Source organism: Bubalus bubalis, chromosome 18 (genome assembly GCF_019923935.1).
Source record: "Bubalus bubalis isolate 160015118507 breed Murrah chromosome 18, NDDB_SH_1, whole genome shotgun sequence".
NCBI lineage: Eukaryota > Metazoa > Chordata > Mammalia > Artiodactyla > Bovidae > Bubalus > Bubalus bubalis.
In genome coordinates, this window is record NC_059174.1 from 10,383,104 (window position 1) to 10,403,052 (window position 19,949).

Below are 19,949 nucleotides of genomic sequence, written 5' to 3' on the forward strand. Positions count from 1 at the left end.
TCTAAGGTTAAGAGAAGTAACTTTTCTACCAGACAACCGGCAAGCGGGAGAGGCAGAAGAGGCCCCCAGGAACACCCCTCTGAGAAGGATCACTGTTCATTGCAGCCACGGGCCACGCGTGGCTACCAAGCCTTTTAACAGGTTCCAACCGAGATGGGCTGTGAGTGTGAACCCACACTGGAGTTCAGAGTCTTGGGTGTAAATTTTAAATTTTTTAAGTTAAGGAAATTTTAATTTTAAAATATCCCCGAATTTTTCAGCTTCATTTTGAAATCAGTATTGATTCATGGGAAGCTGCAAAGATAGTACCCAGAGGTCCTGGTACCCTTTGCTCCGTTTCATATGGGGACATCTTATGTTGTTACCGTAAGTACTGTACAGAATCAAAACCAGGAAACTGACATATGTGTGTATGATGCCTTTCATCACATGCGTAGATTCATGTAACCACCACCACGATCAAGATATAGGACTCTTCCCATACCACAAAGGTCCCCCTTGTGCTATCTTTCCTTGATTATAAAGTAAAGATGACGAGTTGCAATATTATCAACTGTGTTGGGTTACAAAAAAAAACAGATCATTAAGGGACTTGCCCAGTGGTCCAGTGGCTGAGACTCCACACTCCCAGTGCAGGGGGTACGGGTTCAATCCCTGCTCAGGGAACTAGATCCTACGTAACGCAACTAAGACCCAGTACAGTCAAATGTAAGAAATAATTTTTTTTTAACAAGATCATTAAGATTAATGTTGCCCACTTCTTTTCACTTTGAAAATGTGCCACTATATTAGAATCATGTACGGGGCTTGCCCCCTTCCTGTGAACAGCTCTGGCTTAGAAGTTCAGACCCAGCTCGGCCATTAGAACAGGTCACCTGACTTCCCTGAGCCTGGCTCCTCTGGAGCAGACCAGGCTTTCAGAGTAAATGTACAACTGTCTGTTCAATCAGTGCATTTATTGAGTGACTGTTGTGTGCCGGGCATTATCCTAAGGGTGGGGGGCACAGAAGTAAAGACTCTGGCTTAAACAGGAATTGTCCCCAGCCCCCAGGGCACGTAAATCCAGCAGGGGATCCCAGAATCCCAGGCCCTTCCTGAATTCCCACCTCTCAAAACTCAGTGGGAGGCAAGCGGAAGGAAGCCACAGTGGGAGAGAAACACACGGAGGATGCTGATGTATATATTCACACGCAGCTGCCGTTCCCAGGCAGAGAACTCAGCGCAGCCCTGGACTCCAGCGCCTGACTCCCAGGCATCTCCCAGCCCCCACGCGTCCACCTGTCCTTCCACCCATCTCAGACTCGAGGACACGGAGAACAGATTGTGGTTGCCAAGGGAAAAGGGGCTGGGGGAGGGGCTGAGTGAGAGGCTGGGGTTAGCAGATGCAAACCAGTATGTATAGGATGGGCCAACAACAAGGTCCTATTGTAGAGCACAGGCAATTATACTCTGTATCCTGTGATAGACCGTTTAAACTGTGGTGCTGGAGAAGACTTTTGAGAGTCCCCTGGACCGCAAGGAGATAAAACCAGTCAATCCTAAAGGAAATCAGTCCAAAATATTCATTGGAAGGACTGATGATGAAGCTGAAGCTCCAATACTTTGCCACCTGATGTGAAGAGCTAACTCACTAGAAAAGACCTTGATGCTGGGAAAGACTGAGAGCAAGAGAAGGGGGTGACAGAGGATGAGATGGTTGGATGGCATCAACACGATGGACGTGAGTCTGAGCAAACTCCAGGAGATACTGAAGGATGAAAAAGCCTAGTGTGCTGCAGTCCATGGGGTTGCAAAGAGTTGGACATGACTTAGCAACTGAACAACGTGATAAACCAAAATGATAAAGAATATTTTCAAAAGAATGTATATATATGGAAAGCTGAATCACTTTGCTAAACAAGCAGAAATTAATAGCATTATAAATCAGCTAAACCTCGGTTTAAAAAACAAAACAACAACAAAAAAACATTCGCACGTGCAAAAAAGATAAAAATTTCTAACATGAGGAAAAGCAGATTAACAAACCTTCTTATGCCCACCATCTAGATTTAACAATCGTCAACATTTTGCCCTATTTCTTATTGTTCTTGGGAGTATTTGAAAGAAAATGATAGTCATCCTAACATTTTAGCCTTAAATCTGTCTGCATCTCTGTAAAAAATGATACTTTCTTACTTAACCACAATGCCATTAACAGTATTTCCTTAATATAAGCTGGTCTTCACTCCATGGACTCTGATTAGAAACGCTGAGTCCTGGGCCTTGCCCCAGGCCTGCTCAGTCAGAATCTGCATTCTCATAAGGTCCCCAAGAATTTGTGAGCACGCTAGTTGGAGAAGCAAACGTTATGTCCAGTCTGCTGTAGAACTGTCTCCCTCAAGACCCATCCAGGGCCTAAGCCCAGGACTTCAGACTATGACCTTATTTGGAAGTAGGGTCACTGCAGACATAATTCGTTCAGATGAGGTCAGACTGGCATAGGCTGGCTCCTAATCCAACATGACTGGTATCCTTATTTTAAAAATTAGAAACAGACATGCATAAAGGGAGGATGATGTAAAGAGACAGAGTATAAAAAAGAATGAAAGAATGCCATTTGCGGCAACGTGGATGGACCTAGAGATTATCTTATTAAATGAAGGAAGTCAGAAAGAGAAAGACAAACACCATATGATATCACTTACTTGTGGAATCTAAAAGATAATGCAAATGAACTTACTTAAAAAACAGAAATTGGGAGCTTCCCTGGCGGCTCAGTGGTAAAGAATTTGCCTGTTATTGCGGGAGACACGGGTTCGATCCCTGATCTGGGAAGATCCCACACGGCCCAGAGCAACTAAGCCCATGTGCCACAACCACTGAACCTGGGAGCCCAGCTACTGAAGCCTGTGCACCCAGAGCCCCTGCTGCACGAGAGAAGCCACGACAATGAGAAGTCCGTGCACAACTGGAGAAAAGCCCATGCAGCAACGAAGACCCAGCTCAGCCAAACATAAATCAATAAATAAAATTATATTTTAAAAAACCAAGCAGAAATTGACTCATAGACATAGAAAACAAACTTATACTTATCAAAGGAGAAAGCTGAGGGAGGCGAATAAACCAGGAGGTTGTAATGAACATATACACAGCAGTATACATAAAATAGATGATCAAGAAGGACCTGCTATAGGTTAGGACTAGGTGCTTTCACTGTGGTGGTCTGGGTCCAATCCTTGGTCAAGGAACTAGGATCCCACAAGCCATGCAATGTGGCCAAACATAATAATAATAAATACAATTTGCAACCCACTCCAGTATCCTTGCCTGGAAAATTCCATGGACAGAGAAGCTTGGTAGGCTATAGTCCATGGGGTCACAAAGAGTCAGATACGACTGAGCGACTGAGCACGCACATACCATGAAGAGCCCAAACAGCCAAAAGCAACCTTGAGAAAGTTAGATCACCATCATACTTTCTGATTTCAAGTTATATTACAAAGATACAGTAATCAAAACAATACGGTACTCCCTCTTGCAATCAATTTAACAGGACTGACCTACTGTCAGCTCTAAGACTCTTTCATGAGATGCAACAATCTACCAATTCAGCTCCTGGACTGTGAAACTTAAAAGTTACAAAGGTGGGACTTTAGAGGAACAAAATTTGCCACACCAAAATGCCTTTGAAATGTGGATTATTTTGAGCTTAAAAAAAAAAAAATCAAACCACAAAAGATGGAGGAAGAAATTTTGACTTTCCTCTAACTGCCTGGGCTTCCCAGGTGGCTCAGTGGTAAAGCATCCACCTGCCAATGCAGGAGACACAGGTTTAACCCTTGGGTCAGGAAGATCCCCTGGAGAAGGAAATGGCAACCCACTCCAGGATGCTTGCCTGGACAGAGGAGCCTGGTGGGCTACAGTCCATGGGGTCGCAAAACAATCGGACACAACTTAGCAACTAAACAACAACAAATGCCTGTAAGAGAGCCTCCATCGCCAGATACCTGCAGTGAAGACGGGCCAGGAATGGGAGGGAAACTCTCAGAGAGGGGTCCACTCTGTGTCCTATTCTCTCTGCACAGCCCAGTAAATATTTACCAAACACTTGCTGTTCCATCTCCAGGTGAATTGCCTTCCTCGGCTTTGAAGTCCCAAAGCCCTACCCCCAACACCCTCTTTTGTCTTTAGCTGAAGATATTATTTAAAAGGTGAGGGTTTTGGCCATTTGGGGAAGTTACTCAATTTTTATGGGTCTACCCTATGTATATGCTGCTGCTGCTGCTAAGTCGCTTCAGTCGTGTCTGACTCTGTGCGACCCCATAGACGGCAGCCCACCAGGCTCCCCCGTCCCTGGGATTCTCCAGGCAAGAACACTGGAGTGGGTTGCCATTTCCTTCTCCAATGCATGAGAGTGAAAAGTGAAAGTGAAGTCGCTCAGTCATGTCCAACTCAGCGACCCCATGGACTGCCGCCTTCCAGGCTCCTCCGTCCATGGGATTCTCCAGGCAAGAGTACTGGAGTGGGTTGCCATTGCCTCCTCCGATCCTATGTATACATGTTATTAAAAGTTTGATTTTCTCCTGTTCATAAAAACAAACAAAAACAAGGGCCTACTATATAGCACAGGGAATTTTACTCAATACTCTGCAATAACGTATAATGGGAAATAGAATCTGAAAAAGAATAGACATTTTGTTTATGTATAACTAAATTCCCTTTGCTGTACACGTGAAACTAACAACATTGGAAATCAACTATGCTGCTGCTAAGTCACTTCAGTCGTGTCCGACTCTGTGCGACCCCATAGACAGCAGCCCACTAGGCTCCTCTGTCCCTGGGATTCTCCAGGCAAGAATACTGGAGTGGGGTGCCATTTCCTTCTCCAATGCATGAAAGTGAAAAGTGAAAATGAAGTCTCTCAGTCATGTCCGACTCCTACCGACCTCATGGACTGCAGCCCACCAGGCTCCTCCGTCCATGGGATTTTCCAGGCAAGAGTACTGGAGTGGGGTGCCATTGCCTTCTCCAGGAAATCAACTATACTTCAATATAAAATAAAAATTGAAAAAAAGGAGAGAGAGAGACAGTAGTCAGATGACTACAAGCCAAGGAGAAATACCTCGTAACCAGATCTCCCCACAGTCAGAAGTTCACACTTATGGCTCCCAGAGCTGAAAGAGGACACACTTCTTTTCATGCCATGTGGCTTGCGGTGCTCCGCTGCACCAGCCCTAGGACACTCGGTATTTAAAGCTGAGCCCACACTGAAAGCATCTGACATAGCCAGTTTGCAGTGGGGGCTCAGGTGTGGGTGTCTGTAATGCTCCCAGGGGCTCCCAGCTTCAGCCAGTCTGGGATCACTGCTCTGCCTCCCCAGTTAACCATCACAGTGGCTGGCGCATCCCCCATCGGCTGCCTACTGCTCTGCGGGCAAGCGCTACAACAGCAAGTTATCTGGGGAAAGGAACACCCAACTCCACGGCTGGAGCACTCAAAGCAGGGGTCCTCAACACAGAGTCCTGGATCAGCAGTGCAGTGTCACTGGGAGCCTGGTAGAAATTCAGACCCTCATGCTCCAGGCAGACCTGTCTCAGAGACTCTGGGGTGGGGCCCGGCCAGCTGTGTTTGAAGGAGCCCCACCTCGTGATTCCCACACACCTCAAGTTTTGAGAACAAAGCCTCAGCGAGATGAGAGCCCCGAGCTCTGTGTGCATTTAACAGCCTCCGAGGGTACCAGCCGGTGGGAATTTCAGAACCATCAGCGTAAAGAAGAAAAATCCATCACAGGCCCCAAACCGGGTACTTCCTTCCTGATCAACATCCTCCTCCGACTCTGGCTCCCAGTTTCTTTGTTAATTAACTTGCTGGTTGAAACCTTAATATGCGAACGCAGTAACAATTCCAAACAGTCAGAGAGGAAGGAAATCTCACCATGGTGCCCAGTCCTGCTCCTCAGAGGCCACCACGGCCAGAAGCTCGCTGTAGATTTTCTCAGAACTCCTGTTATGAATCCATCTTCGCCACCATCCATTCCCCTTAAACACACACTCCAGCGGCCAACTACACTTTTACACCTCTCCATCCTCCACTTCATCATGGAGCCCCACCAGCCTCTGTTCTCATTACATGCCGCGGTCTGAGGACACGTAATTGATGAAGCCAGTGCCCCGTGCATGCTCCCCATCTTCTGCTTCTACATGTGATGCTGCACTTGACACCCTTGTGCATGTAACTTTATACCAACAGCTGAACCCTGAGGTCTCCAATTTGTGGATTTCAGGGACCAATTAAAAACATCGAGGGGCTGATACGAGATTATCTGCTTCTTATTTACTGACCAGGACATTAAAAAAAAAAAAAAGTAATACCATTTATCATTACCTCTGTCCCATAAAGTAAAATCACTTTAACACTGAAATCTTAGAAAAACAAGATATTTTTAAAAGGCAAAAAACCCGACATGCATTGCTTTGTAGAAGACTCGCGTTTCTCAGTTACTCCAGACCTGCAGTAACTTCCTCCTGGGCTGGTTTTCAACACCATCTTTCGCGGGAAGCAGGGACCCAAGACTGCACACGTGCACTCACCCAGCACACCCAAGGGCATCGTTTTGTAAGGAGAGGCTCCACAAGGTGCCCCATCCTGCCCTAGGGGCCACTGCCCGGCTGCCCCAGACACCTCCAGAGCCAAATGAGCCTCATTCTCAGGCAGAAGGGCCAGCGAGCTGCCGGGAAAGGGAATTCCAAGCAGGCACCTGATAAGATTTTTCAAGGCAGCTGGATTTTGTTTTCAAAGAACTCCTTTGGCAGGTGCTCATCCACCCTAGCTCAGCGGTAAAGAATCGCCTGCTGATGCAGGAGACGCCCTCCAGGACAGGACCTGACAGCTCCCCTGCTCCCAGCCAGGGACAGAGCCGGAGGACTGAGCCACTGCCGCCCCACGTGGGGCTCCTGTCACCCCACCTTCACTGCCCTGCAGGCCAAGCCTCTCCCTTCTCCCTCTCCTTTCCCCAGGGATCAGACCCACACCAGGGTTCTCCCATCCTGCTCCCTCCCCGCCGATCCATCACAAGTGTCCCACCTGATCAGTCTCCGCCAATGTCTGAGTCCAACCAGGACTCTGAATTGACACAGAGTTCAACTTGGCATTGAGCTCAAGACTCCGCAGGGGGTAGGTCCCCACAGCCAGGAACGGGATTTGAGACACACGGGGCCACCACACGACAAGAGTCCTCTGTGCTCATCTCTTTCCCGAAGCCCCACCCCAAGCAGCAGTGACCCCACCCCGCCCTCCCCAGGACTCCCTGCTCTCCCCTCTCTTCCAGGCTTTCTCCCCTCCTTTTAAAGACCCTGTCTCCTCTTCCGGGCATCTTTCCACAGTTCCCTTTCTGAGAGAAACACAACCCGTTTGTACAAAAGCAAACATTTCAGGCTCTCAGGCTATGCGGCCTTCGTCACAGCTACTCAACTCTGCCATAAGAGCACAGAAGCAGATATGAACAAATAAGCAAGGCTGTGCCACAGCAGAACTTTATAAAAGAATGCAATAGAAATAAACTTCGATATTTTCCTCCAGTGGAATATCGCACAGCAGTGAAAATGAAATGATCAAACCCACCAACACTTTAGAACATCAAATGAAAAAGGCAATTTACAAGAAACATATTGCATTATTCCATCTATATAAAGTTTAATGCAGGCAATACTAAGATATAAGTAGTAAAGACAGTATTTTTAAAAATCAAGAGGATGAATAATACAGAAGTCAAAATAGTTGATAGCCCTTGTGGAAAGGAGGAGAGCAAACGAGGTTTGGGGTACATTGTATCTTCTGTTTCTTGGTCTGGGTGGTGGTTACATGGCTTTTTCATATCACTGTACTTTTAGTGGTAAATATGTATGCTGTGTGTGCGTACTAAAGAAACAGAGTTATGCAGAAACAAAAAAGAAACATAACCCGTTTCCCTGCTCAGAGCTGGAAAGATTTGAGAGGGGCCAGCAGGCACCCTGTCATCAGTCCCACTGGGGAAATGAGAGACAGATGTGCATACTTCTTGTTAAGATTTTCCCCGTGGACACCAACTCATTACAAGAACTCAATAACTTAATTTTTGAGTCATGGCTAAGTATCCCTTACTTGGGATTCCCAGGTGGTGCAGAGGTAAAGAACCCGCCTGCCAAGGCAATGGCACCCCACTCCAGTACTCTTGCCTGGAAAATCCCATGGACGGAGGAGCCTGGTGGGCTGCAGTCCATGGGGTCGCCAAGAGTTGGACACGACTGAGCGACTTCATTTTCACTTTTCACTTTCATGCATTGGAGAAGGAACTGGCAACCCACTCCAGTGTTCTTGCCTGGAGAACCCCAGGGATGGGGGAGCCTGGTGGGCTGCCGTCTATGGGGTCACACAGAGTTGGACACGACTGAAGTGACTTAGCAGCAGCAGCAGCCCATGTAGGAGATGCAAGAGACGTGGGTTCCATCCCCGGGTCGGGAAGATCCCCTGGAGAAAGAAATGGCAACCCGCTCCAGTGTTCTTGCCTGGGAAATCCCATGGACAGAGGAGCCTGGTGGGCTACAGTCCAATGGGATTGCAAAGAGTCAGACACGACTGAGCGCACACACTCCTTCACACTCCTTCACACTCCTTCACACACACACACACACACACACACACACACACACACACACACACACACTCCTTTATGTAAAGATGAAAGTCCAGGGAACCGCTGAGCACCGGCCCAGAAGAACCTAAGGAAGGCTCCCCCTGACCAGCCAGTGGTCCCCAGACCACACTTTCAGGAGCCCCGTTTTCGGCATGCCCCTTCAGTGATTAGCCCTGACCCTCACAGCCCCCTCCCCAGGCTGACCCTGGCAGTGATGACAGGGGCAGGGGGGCAGGCTGCCCCCAGCCCTTGCAGCCTTGGGTGCAGAGAAGCATCTCAACCCCAGGCTGGGGGAGGTTCCCCTTTCTTGCTCACCGCCAAGCCCCCTCCTCGCCTCCCCGAAGTCATGCGGCCCAGGGCTCTGTCTCCCTCTTCTGTTCAGCCACACCAGCCAAGCTAATAAGTCAAAAGACTCCATGTCAATCACCCTCAGAAAGCACAGTCCGCCCTCGCCAGCCCTGCTAGTCCAAGAGGCTGCCCGGACCTTCTGGAACCTCCAGCTCCGGAAAGCCATGTGACACCCAGAGCGGGGGCGAAAGGCCCAAGCCCCAGCACATTCTCAGTGCAGGCCGAGGTCTGGGAGAACCGCGGGTGAGCTGCCTCCCGGGTCAGGACTGAGAGCTCCCCTGACGCACTCGCTTCTAATGGCATGAACCCCACCGTGGGCATGACAAACCCGCCCTTCCACAGCCCACAATGTGGGAAATGGAGAGACAGTGTCTGCAGCTTTTGAGGCTGAGCCATCAACGACCCGGGGGCTTTCCAGCGGTGCTCGCTCCAGGCTCAGAGAAACACAATTCCGCCTCGGAAGTCATATGGTGTGAATCGTAGATCCTTAGTTCTGAGGGAGAGACCCCAGCCCCTTGCTGAAGACCCAGGATTTCTCTGACTGCTCGGAGGAATCTTGCAGGGAGGACAAGCCCTGCTTTCTCAGATGGGAGAAACAGTGCCCAGAAAGGCCTAGGAACTTGCCCAACGTCACATAGCCGAGAGGGCAAGGCTAGAGCTAGACCTATGGTTCCAAGCAGAGCAGACTGCCAGTCTGGCCACCAAGGAACTGACCAAAAGAGTCTTCCAACAGAGCTCTGTTCTTTGTGCAAACATAGGTTTGTTGTTATTTTCAAATATAACAACACCAAGCCCAGGAATCGTGCTCACGACCTGCCCAGGTGCTGCTCTGGGCTCTTCAATGGCAGATTTATTTGATCATCTCCACAATTTCAGGAAGTAGGTTTGGGCATTAGCCAAGTACTACATCTGGGGAAATGGAGGTGCAGAAAGGCTAACAGACTTTCTGGAAATCACAGGAGGAGGTCGGACCTGGGATTTACACTCAGGCACCTGGTTCAGAATCAGTGAGCTTAACTGCTGCCCTCTGCCACAGAGGAAAGAAAGGAAACAGAGAAAAGGAAAAAGAAAAGAGAAGCAGGTTTGGCTCATGAACAGGATCAAAACTCACTGAATTTAATGGCAAAAATCCCCTTGACCAGTACCCATCGGACAGATTCTGTGATGCACCCACCATCCCCCAGAGAGGGCTGAGGAGCTGAGCTCTGCAGATTCTCTCACTGAGCAACCTGCACCAGCTCTTCAGCTGGCCTCAGTCTCCCCATCTGTAAAATGGACGTAATCCCTTGATCACAAGGGCTATGATGATAGTACAACAGGGCAGGGAGAGGAGAAAGGGTCACAAAGGATGGGACGGGTCAGGGAGGATGAGGGCTTAGGAGATGGACAGTAGGGAGAGAGGGCGGGTCAGGCCACTCTGCGAGACAGTGTGGTCACGTCCCAGCAACACCAGCATGGCCTGAGAGTCTGTTAGGAGTATGGAACCCCAGCACCCACACCCGCCCCAGACTCCAGAGTCCACATTTTAACAAGATCCTCCAGGGAATTTGTACGCACATTAAATTTTGAAAAGCCCTGCCCTGCCTCTCTTCTTTCTTTTTTTTTTTTATTTTATTTTTGGCCCTTCCACGCGGCATATGGGATCTTGGTTCCCCGATGAGGAATTGAACCTGTGCCCCCTGCAATGGAAACGGAGTCCTGACCATTGGACCACCAGGGAAGTCTTTTTTTTTTTTTTTTTTTTTGGCCACTTCACAGGATTCTTGTTTGGAGTGAATGAAATGTAAAGTTCCTGGTACATTATTGACTTTAATAAAGACTAGTTCCTCCTCCCCCAGCATATGATCACGATGACCCTGGGAAGGCAGCAGTTAACAACGGTTGCCCAACGCCTGCACTTTATAGACACAATTTCATTTCAGCCTCAGTGTCTCTCAGGGTGAAGTAGAAACCACAGTCACCATGTTACAGATGACGAAACAGACACTCAGAGAGGGCCTGTGAAGCCCCAGTCACTGTGACTGAGGAAAGCTGGGGCAGGGGGCGGGGCCCGAGTCGTCTGATGCCCCGGCCCTTGTGCTAACCACTACGCTCTCCTGCTATGTCACTCTGCCTGCCCGTTTTAGACCCTGGATTTGTCTGCTGCCTTTCAAAGAGGACCCCCAGGCCCACTCCCACTCCCTCCCTCGGCCATCCTTGGCTTCCATGGGCCAGGCCAGGGGGAATCTCCTGGGTGAGCACAGCCCCCTGGGGACTAGTTGGGAAACTCTGGACAAACAGCTGTCCCAGCAGACAAGCCAGAACTGGAACAAAGAAACAAAAATTTACTGACTTGCAAATGTATGAGCAATCTGGGCTGCTGGGTTTGCATTGTTGACACCATGGCTTTCTGCCTGCTGAAGTCACTCTGCTCTGATCCTCTCACTCAGGGGCGCAAACAGGACAGTGAATGTGATGCGAGCAGTGACGTTTCCAGAAAAGAATGGCCAGTCCCGCCTCTGCATTCCTGAAAGAAATTCCCCCGGAGCCACTGAGGACCCGGGTACTGTCTCTGGAAGCATCCTCCTGGGCTGCTCACAACCTCCTCTTCTATTCGAGAGTTCTAGCTGCAAAGCACCTTTGGTTCCCTTCCAGGGGGTGAGGCCCCACTCCAGGACACCGCGTCATTTCCTGGCTGCCGTGGCAGGAGGAGAGGCGGGCGTGGGTTCCAACCATCTCCTCATCGGAGGGAGGTCGGAGCCAAGGGCCAAGGGCAGGAAGGAAGCCGCCCAGCTGAGCAGCTGCTGGAAACATCCATGCAGATGCTGCTCTTAGAACGTGATCTTGTTGCTGAAATAACACCATGGCTGTGCATTCATCTGACAAAATCTTAAAGACTATTTGTTCGTTCCATGCGAAAGTAACATAACTACCTGCCAGAAACTTAAAGCAAGAAATCACACACACCCATGCTGGCGGGGGTTCCTGGGCCACGCCCACATTCAGAGACTCCGTGGAAGAACTGAGCAATTTCCACAGTGAAGATGGGTTAACAGCATCAGAGTCAGGACACAGAGCCAGGTCAGAAGGGTAAGACCCTCAGCCAGATGTTATTGTCTGAATGTTCGTGTCCCTTCAAATTTCATATGGTGAAGCCTTCACCTCCAAACGTGATGGCAGTTGGAGATGGGCCTTTAGGGGTGTAATGGGATGGGAATACTTGAACTCATGATGGAGAATGAGAAGAGGATTCAGTTCATCCCTTGGTTACTTAAACACGGCAGCAGGCACCAAAGGACAGGTGTGCGGCCGCATCCCTGAGAGGTTCCCATGGGGCTTTGCAGCCCCGCTCTCCGCACTGGGCGAAGGGGACGTGCTCCCTCTTTGCTCTGATCTGGTCCAGGCTCCCCTCTTCACTGCCATGAGCTTTGGTGGCCCCCGTGTGAGGTCCGTGGGCTGCACTGCTCTGCCCTCGGTGTCTTCCTCCCCCTGGACCTCGGGCTCTGTCTCCACTCACCCAGCGGTAGGGAATTTAAAGGAGTCTGTTCCCAACTCCCAGCCCACCCCAGGGCTCCCTGCTAGACGTCGGCCCTGGGAATGTCTTCCTTTTATTCCTGGGGTTTTTTCTGTCCATTCTGGTTTCCCAGCCTATGGCTGCCTTCTTCGATGCAGCTCTGGGAAGGATTTTCTAACACCTTTTGTTCAGGTAGGAAGGCCACCTTTCCTGCTGGGTCCTGTCCGTCTTGCTCAACATTCTTTGGGTGGCAGGTAACATGAACCCAGGGCTGGCTCCCATGGGCCCACAAGCTGCACAGCCGCAGAGCCTGGCCTAGAAGCACCCCCTCACACTTGCTTTCCTGCTCTGCTGCTGTCCCCTTGAAATTCTTAATAACATCTGAACAAGGGGCCCTCCGGTTTCCTTACACTAAGACCCTGTGTTATGTGCCTGGTCCTGCATAAGGCCATTCTAGAACCCTGGATCATCAAAGGGAAGTTCACTGGAAGGCCAAAGGCATGCACGTGGTTGGGTCTCACGGTTCTGGAAGCAGGGCCTGGAAAACCAGGAGGAGATCTCTTCCTCTTTATCTCCACCCCTGGCCCAGCTGGCCCCTCGAGCTCCCCGTCTGCACTCCTGCTTAGCCTGTGAACAACACACACAGGACTGCTGGCCACGATTCCGCCTCCTCTGTTCCAGCATCAGCCCTGACGACATCTCACGGGCCAGAGACGCCTACCAGCCCAGCGTGGGTCAGGTGTCCAGCCCTCGTGCAACCAGTTCTGGCCTGCGGGTGGTGGGTGGGGCAGGGTCCCGCCGACGCGGCCTCCAGAAAGCAGCAGAGTCAGCAGTTGGCAAGAAACAAATGTGCCTTGAAACTCCCCGGGACAGGCGGTCCACAGCCCCCAGGCCACTTCAGCCTGGGGATCACGGCTTAAGAACGGTGCTCACTCTCCCATGAACCTCGCCTATAGGCCGGAGCACCTCAAAGCCCATTTGGTGATTGATGGGCTGACCTCTGATCTTAAGTCCATCTCCAGCTGGGCTATTGATCGGGGAAAATCCTATCCCCTCTTGTCATCTCCTGTCTCCTTCAATTTAAAAACAAACCAAACTGAAATAAATAAACAAAACTTCACAAAGAGGCCAGGAGTGTGACGGACACACAGATCTGGGAAATGGCTGTTCTGGGAAAGAAGCTACACTCATACACACACAATAGAATGTGTATTTTCTAAGACGCTGTGAGCAAGCTATATATCTTGGGCCCTTCAAAGTCTGATCCTTAGTAACTCATCGAAAGCGTTCTCTGGGGTCACATTCTGAGTTCTGTGCAGGACAGATAGCGGCCGCCCCAGAGGAAGTTGATTAGAGTCCGGGAGATAAATCTTGTTGGCTTCCTTCCTCTCTGAGATGATTACAAGCAAAGTGCTCCCGCAGTCTCCTCTGGGAACAAAGGCCCTGTGTCCGGCAAGGCCCGCCCCGCCACCTGACCCCTCATGCATTATGAATTGTGACCTCATGATCATTTCATGGAGCTCAGCACCCTGAAGCGGAGCCCTCTTGGCCCAGCAGGCTGCCCCCACATCCCGGCGTCGCCCCCCACCAGCTCCTGGGGGCTAAGCCCCAGCCTAAACGCCAGCAGGGCCTTCTGCTGATGCTGCCCTGGCTGACGCCTGCGGATGCAAGGTCCCTTTTCTACAAAGCTCTTCCGCTTCCCCTGGATAAGCTGGCCCAGACCTGCGGGAGTCCAGACCTGCAGGAGGCCGGGTGCCCTAAGCGGGTAACAGGCACAGGTTTGGGGAACAGACGCCACAGGCTTCAAACCTGCCCGATGCCCACTTTCCAGCTTCCACTCAGGAGGCTACTTCCTTGCTCCCTGCCTTCAGCTCCTTGTCTGCAAAAGGGGGTGATGACAATAATGCTGATTTCACGGGAACGGTGAGAGGCTCAGCGTGATCACATGTGTGAAGTGCTCGGCAGAGAGCCTGGCCCCGGGGAGCAGGGGAGAAACTCCAGCCGGGGCCACTGCGGAATCTGTGAAAATGTGGAGCCCTTGTTCAAAAGGCAGAAAAAACCTTTTTCTCTTCTTCATCCTTCCCTTCTGTCTCAATCGGTCATGGTGTTCTTCATTCGCTATTTAATGACAGGCTTCCTCAGACAGAGGATGGTCACAGGACGAGTTGGTGGAGGGCAGTGGAGGTGACTGGGGGCTTGGGGAGGGGGGCAGTGAGCCAGTGACTCAAACTCATTCTGGGAAGCAGGGAGGTAGTGGCAGGCAGGTCCATCAAGCCCCAGCACATGCACTGTTATCCTATCACACATCACTTACAAAACACACACATAAAGATAATTAAGAATTTTGAGAAGCCTCCTGTAAGCACTAAATCCCAAGCCCAGGCCCCTCTGAGTGCAGGTCCATCTGCCTGGGAGGCCTGACTGCAGAGATGACTTCAGGTTATACATCACCCTGATTCTTGGATTCAAGAAGCCATTTATGGAATAAACACTTTTTAACCATTTGGGAGTAGTTACTAAAGCTGCAATGCTGGAGAAGACTCTTGAGAGTCCCTTGGATAACAAAGAGATCACACCAGTCAATCCTAAAGAAAATCAACCCTAAATGTTCATTGGAAGGACTGATGCTGAGGCTGAGGTTCCAATATTTTGACCACCTGATGTGAAGAGCCCACTCTTGGAAAAGAGCAGGATGCTGGGCAAAATTGAGGGCAGGAGGAGAAGGGGGTGACAGAGGATGAGATGGTTGGGTGGCATCATCGACTCAATGGACATGAGTTTGAGCAAACTCCAGGAAATAGTGAAAGACAGGGAAGCCTGGTGTGCTGCAGATCATGAGGTTGCAAAGAGTCAGTCACAACTGAGTGACTGAACAGCAACTAAAGCTTCACACAGACATACCACGGCCAGAAATTTCTCTCCTCTGTATATACCCAACAGGGATGCCTATGTGAGCGACAAATTGTGCATGAGCGACAACTTGTGCTGCATTGTTCTTTGCAGCACTGCTCACAAGAGCCCTACGTGGAAATATGATAACCAAACGCCCACCAACTGTGAAATTCTTAAACAAATGTGGTCTTCCCAGGTGATGGAAGCCACACAGAAGGAAGAATGACAAGTATGACAATAGGGCTGGGTCTCAGACATAACTGTGGGGACGATTTAGGGGGTTAAGGAGACGACGCAGGCCCCTTTCGTGCAGCCCCCCAGATCCTAGATTTCCTTTGCCTTCTATCTCCTTACATGATTTCGTGACATTGAGACTATCTCTTGAGGACAATGGTGATGAAAGATACCCAGTGTGTTCAACCAGCCATTCCGTGTGGTGCTGAGGCATTCTCTCGGTGCTATCGGTGGACCTTGTTTGACTCCAACTAACACCGGATGAGAACCTACTGTGTGTTCAGTATTAGGGGACAAGGATGAGGATGTCCTTGTCCTCCAAGAGCTCAGGATCTGGGAACTTCCCAAGCACCCCAGTGTTTAAGACTCCATCCTTCCACTACAGGGGGCGAGGGTTCAATCCCTGGTCCAGAAACGAGGATGCCTCGAGGCATGGCCAAAAAGTAAAATAAATAACATTTTTTAAAAATAAAAAAAATTTTTTAAAAAAAAGAGCCCAAGATCTACAACATAGAAAATTCCAGGGGCTCAGAATCAGCGGGGCCTCAACCTACAATGGGCGTATTGACACACCAATACCAGATCCTGTCATTTCTATTTATCATATGGAAATAGTCACACGAACGCCAAGCTCAGCTCCAAGACAGCTCACTGCAGCATTGTTTAAAACACTGAAAAGAATTAAACAACAAGGTCCTACTGTAAAGCACAAGGAACTGTATTCTATATCATGTGATAAATCATGATAGAAAAGACTATGACAAAAAATGTGTACATACATGTAACTGAATCATTCTGCCATACAGCAGAAAGTAACACCACCTTACAAATAAGCAATACTTCAATAAAATGTTTTAAAAGGCTAAAATGGTGAAAAATTTAAAATAACCTATGTTTCCAATGATGAGAGACTGGACCAGAGAAGGAAAAAGAAAATGAGGAACTACTGCAGAGCCACTGGAGATCACGCTGGAGAAAACTGTGGACATGCTTGCCAGGCCTGTGATGAGCAGAGACTGTACCTAACGTGGAAGCCCACAGGTGGGGCTGGAGAAGACCTAAGACTCCCGGATCAGAGACAAAGGACTTGACCTCTTACTGCAGCGGGCCTCCTGGCCCAGGTCCCGCGGGGTGACGTGAGGGGGCCCCAGAGGGTGCCGCACACACTGCCCATCCTCCCCTGCTGGGGAACCCTGAACTTAGGGCACCAGGGTCTCTTCTGGGGGGCAGGCAGCCTGCTGACCTCATCTTAGAGGGCGATTCTGTATTACACTGAGCAGAAACCAGTCTTGCCCTCTTGTTGAGGGGGAAGCAGCACGTCTAACCACCACTATACAAACACCCTTGAACAGAGAGTCCATGCTTCTGCCTGAAAACATGCAGAAACCCAAGAGGCCCACAGAGAACAGCTCCCAGTGACAGAGAAAAACGCAGGTCACTGCAAAACAGGTTACCAAACAGTCCCTCTGTTACGATGTTGAGTAAACACACACGCATGTTAGATAAGCACTGAGAGTGGACTGGCAAAATACACTCACAAATGGCTTTGGGTTGTTTGTTTGTTTAACAATTATTCTCTGATAGCTCAGCTGGTAAAGAATCCGCCTGCAATGCGGGAGACCTGGTGAGTTTGATCTCTGGGTTGGGAAGATGCCCTTGAGAAGGGAAAGGCTACCCGCTCCAGTATTCTGACCTGGAGAATTGCATGGACTGTATAGTCCATGGGATTGCAAAGAGTCAGACACGACTGAGAGACTTTCATACACATTTATTTGGCTGTGCCGGGTCTTAGAGTGCAGTTGTGTGGGACCTTTAATTGTGGCACGCGGGATTTTTGCGGGATTTTTTAATTGCTTTAAATGCTGTGTTGGTTTCTGCTCTATCAGTCATAATTATATATATATATCCCCTCGCTCTTGAACCTCCCCCACCTCCCTCCACCCCACTTCTGTGGGTCATCACAGAGCACCAGGCTGGGCTCCCCGTGTTACACAACAACTTAGTTGTAGCATGCAAAGTCTTAGTGGCGGCACATGGATCTAATTCTCTGAGGTGGAACCCAAGCCCCCTGCATTGGGAGCACAGACTCAGCTCCTGGACCACCAGGGAAGCCCCAATATATCATGCTCACAGAGGCTTCTGAGTATTCTCAAGTTTCTGTAATGAACAAACATTGGTTTTATATGCAGGAAAATACACCTAGAAATAGTTCTTATAGCTAAAAATAAACAGCTAGACCTTGCTATATGTTTACAAAATGCCAAACCCTGTTCTAAGCATATGACATGTGTCGCCTCATTCAATCCTCACAACAAACCATGAGGCAGACACTGTTTATTGCCCCCATTTTCCAGATAAAGCAAACTGAGACCTGGAGAAGTCACATGGTGGGAAATCAGAAGAACTAGGATTCTGGACCTGAGTAGAGCGGCCACAGACTTCATGCTCTTAAAACCACTTTCCTATATGCCTGGAATAAAGGCTTATTATTAAGAGGGAAAGCTCTTAGCAGCGGCCCTTGTATTCATAGATATAATGATAAATCTAAAAACAGAGACAGGAATTATTTTCTCTCCACTCGGAAAGTTAAATGAATCTAAAACCAGCCACAGGTGGACAGGAAGACGGTGTGGGGCGCATGCTGTCGCTCAGTCGTGCCCAACTCTCTGCAACCCCATGGACCGTAGCCCGCCAGGCTCCTCTGTCCATGGGCTTCTCCAGGCAAGAACACTGGAGTGGGTTGCCATGCCCTCCTCCAGGGGATCTTCCCGACCCAGGGATCGAACTCATGTCTTCCCTGTCTTCGGCATTGCAGGAGGATTCTTTACCCACTGAAGCCACCTGGGAAGCCCAAGGAACACCGTGTAATAACATGCAAATGCTTATGACTGAGTCAAAAAGGCAGAATATATAATTTATGCAGAGCAATTCTGCACATGTGTAAGAAAATAAACACACACACATATTCAGAGGAGGAGGAAAGCACCAGAACACGGTGCACAAAGATGTCACCATGCTTGCTTCAGGGGTGAACCCTCAGGGGTATTTTTTTCTCCTTTTCCTGAATTTTCTTTTATAATGAAAGGTGTTATAAAAATTTAAGAAGCAAGACAAAAACACCAACGAAGCTAATCTCAGACCGTGAGGGCTAATTCAGACTGTCAAGTTCAACCCAGCCATAGTTTATGAACTGGCTGCCAGCTGGCCTAATCTGCCTGAAGAATGTTTTACTTGGCTGAATCCTTGTTTAAACAAATATTCATTGCTTTCTGTCACTATAAAGTAGGGAGATTTCACACCAAATTCAGCTTTCTCTGAATGTCTGCCTCCCTATGACACAGCAATTCCACCCCTGTAATTTGATAGAGATGTGTTCGTCTGTACCCCAAAAGGCACCAACTAAAATGTTCATAGCAGCTCTCTTATTATTAGCCTCACACACACAAAACCACCCAAATGCCCATCACAGTGCAATGACTCAATCGATTGTGGTATGTTCATATCATGAAATATGGTAATGAAGTTGCGAGTGAATGGTTTTCAGCTGAGCCCCACACTTGTCTGGATTTCAGACATAATGTGGGGTAAAGAAGCCAGACACAGAAGTACACCACGGGGACTTCCCTGGCAGTCCAGCAGTTAAGACTCGGTGTCTCCAATGCCCGGGGTGCAGGTTCAAGCCCTGGTTGGGGAGCTAAAATCCCACGTGCCTAGCAGCCAAAAACACCAACACATGAAAGAAACAATATTGGAACAAGTTCAATAAAGACTTTGAAACTGGTCCACATTTTAAAAACAAAACAGGAAGTATACCCTGGATGTAAAGTGTTGATACTATGCAAACCAGCAGAGCTGATGTCCAGGGTTAGAAGTTGGGACAGCGACCCCCTCTGGGGGTGGGTGGTGGGGAGACACCAAGGCAGTGATGGTGGGGGGTTGGGAGGAAAGTGGGATTTCAGGGCAGGTGTGCCCTGCTTCTGATGTGGGTGCGGAACTGTGTGTTCAGTCCTCAGAGGTCCATCTAGCTGGACACTTGAACACCTTTTGCGGGGCATGAATGTTGTACGTTAGCGTGAAAAACTTTAAAATGACAAAAGCGAATACAGTAAAATCCTAACACGAGACAAAATACAAAGCTCTGGTTTCTCTGGACAAATGAACAGCCCCAGAAAGACGAGCCCTCATTCCCACGCAGTCAGCCGGGGTGTGACCCCCCCTGTCTCAGCCACCCCTTGGTGGACTCTGAGAACCTCTCAGTTCTGAGGTGTGGGAGCTGAGACTCGGAAGCGGCCTACTGAGTCACACACAGATGCGGACGGGAGACTGGCGGCT

General features: G+C 49.4%; 1 protein-coding gene across 2 annotated transcripts in view; it reads right to left on the reverse strand.

Annotated features, from left to right (window-relative positions):
• The window catches only part of MEAK7 (MTOR associated protein, eak-7 homolog), a 60,660-nt gene that overhangs the window by 36,473 nt on the left and 4,238 nt on the right, over positions 1–19,949 (reverse strand). The window lies entirely within an intron of this gene.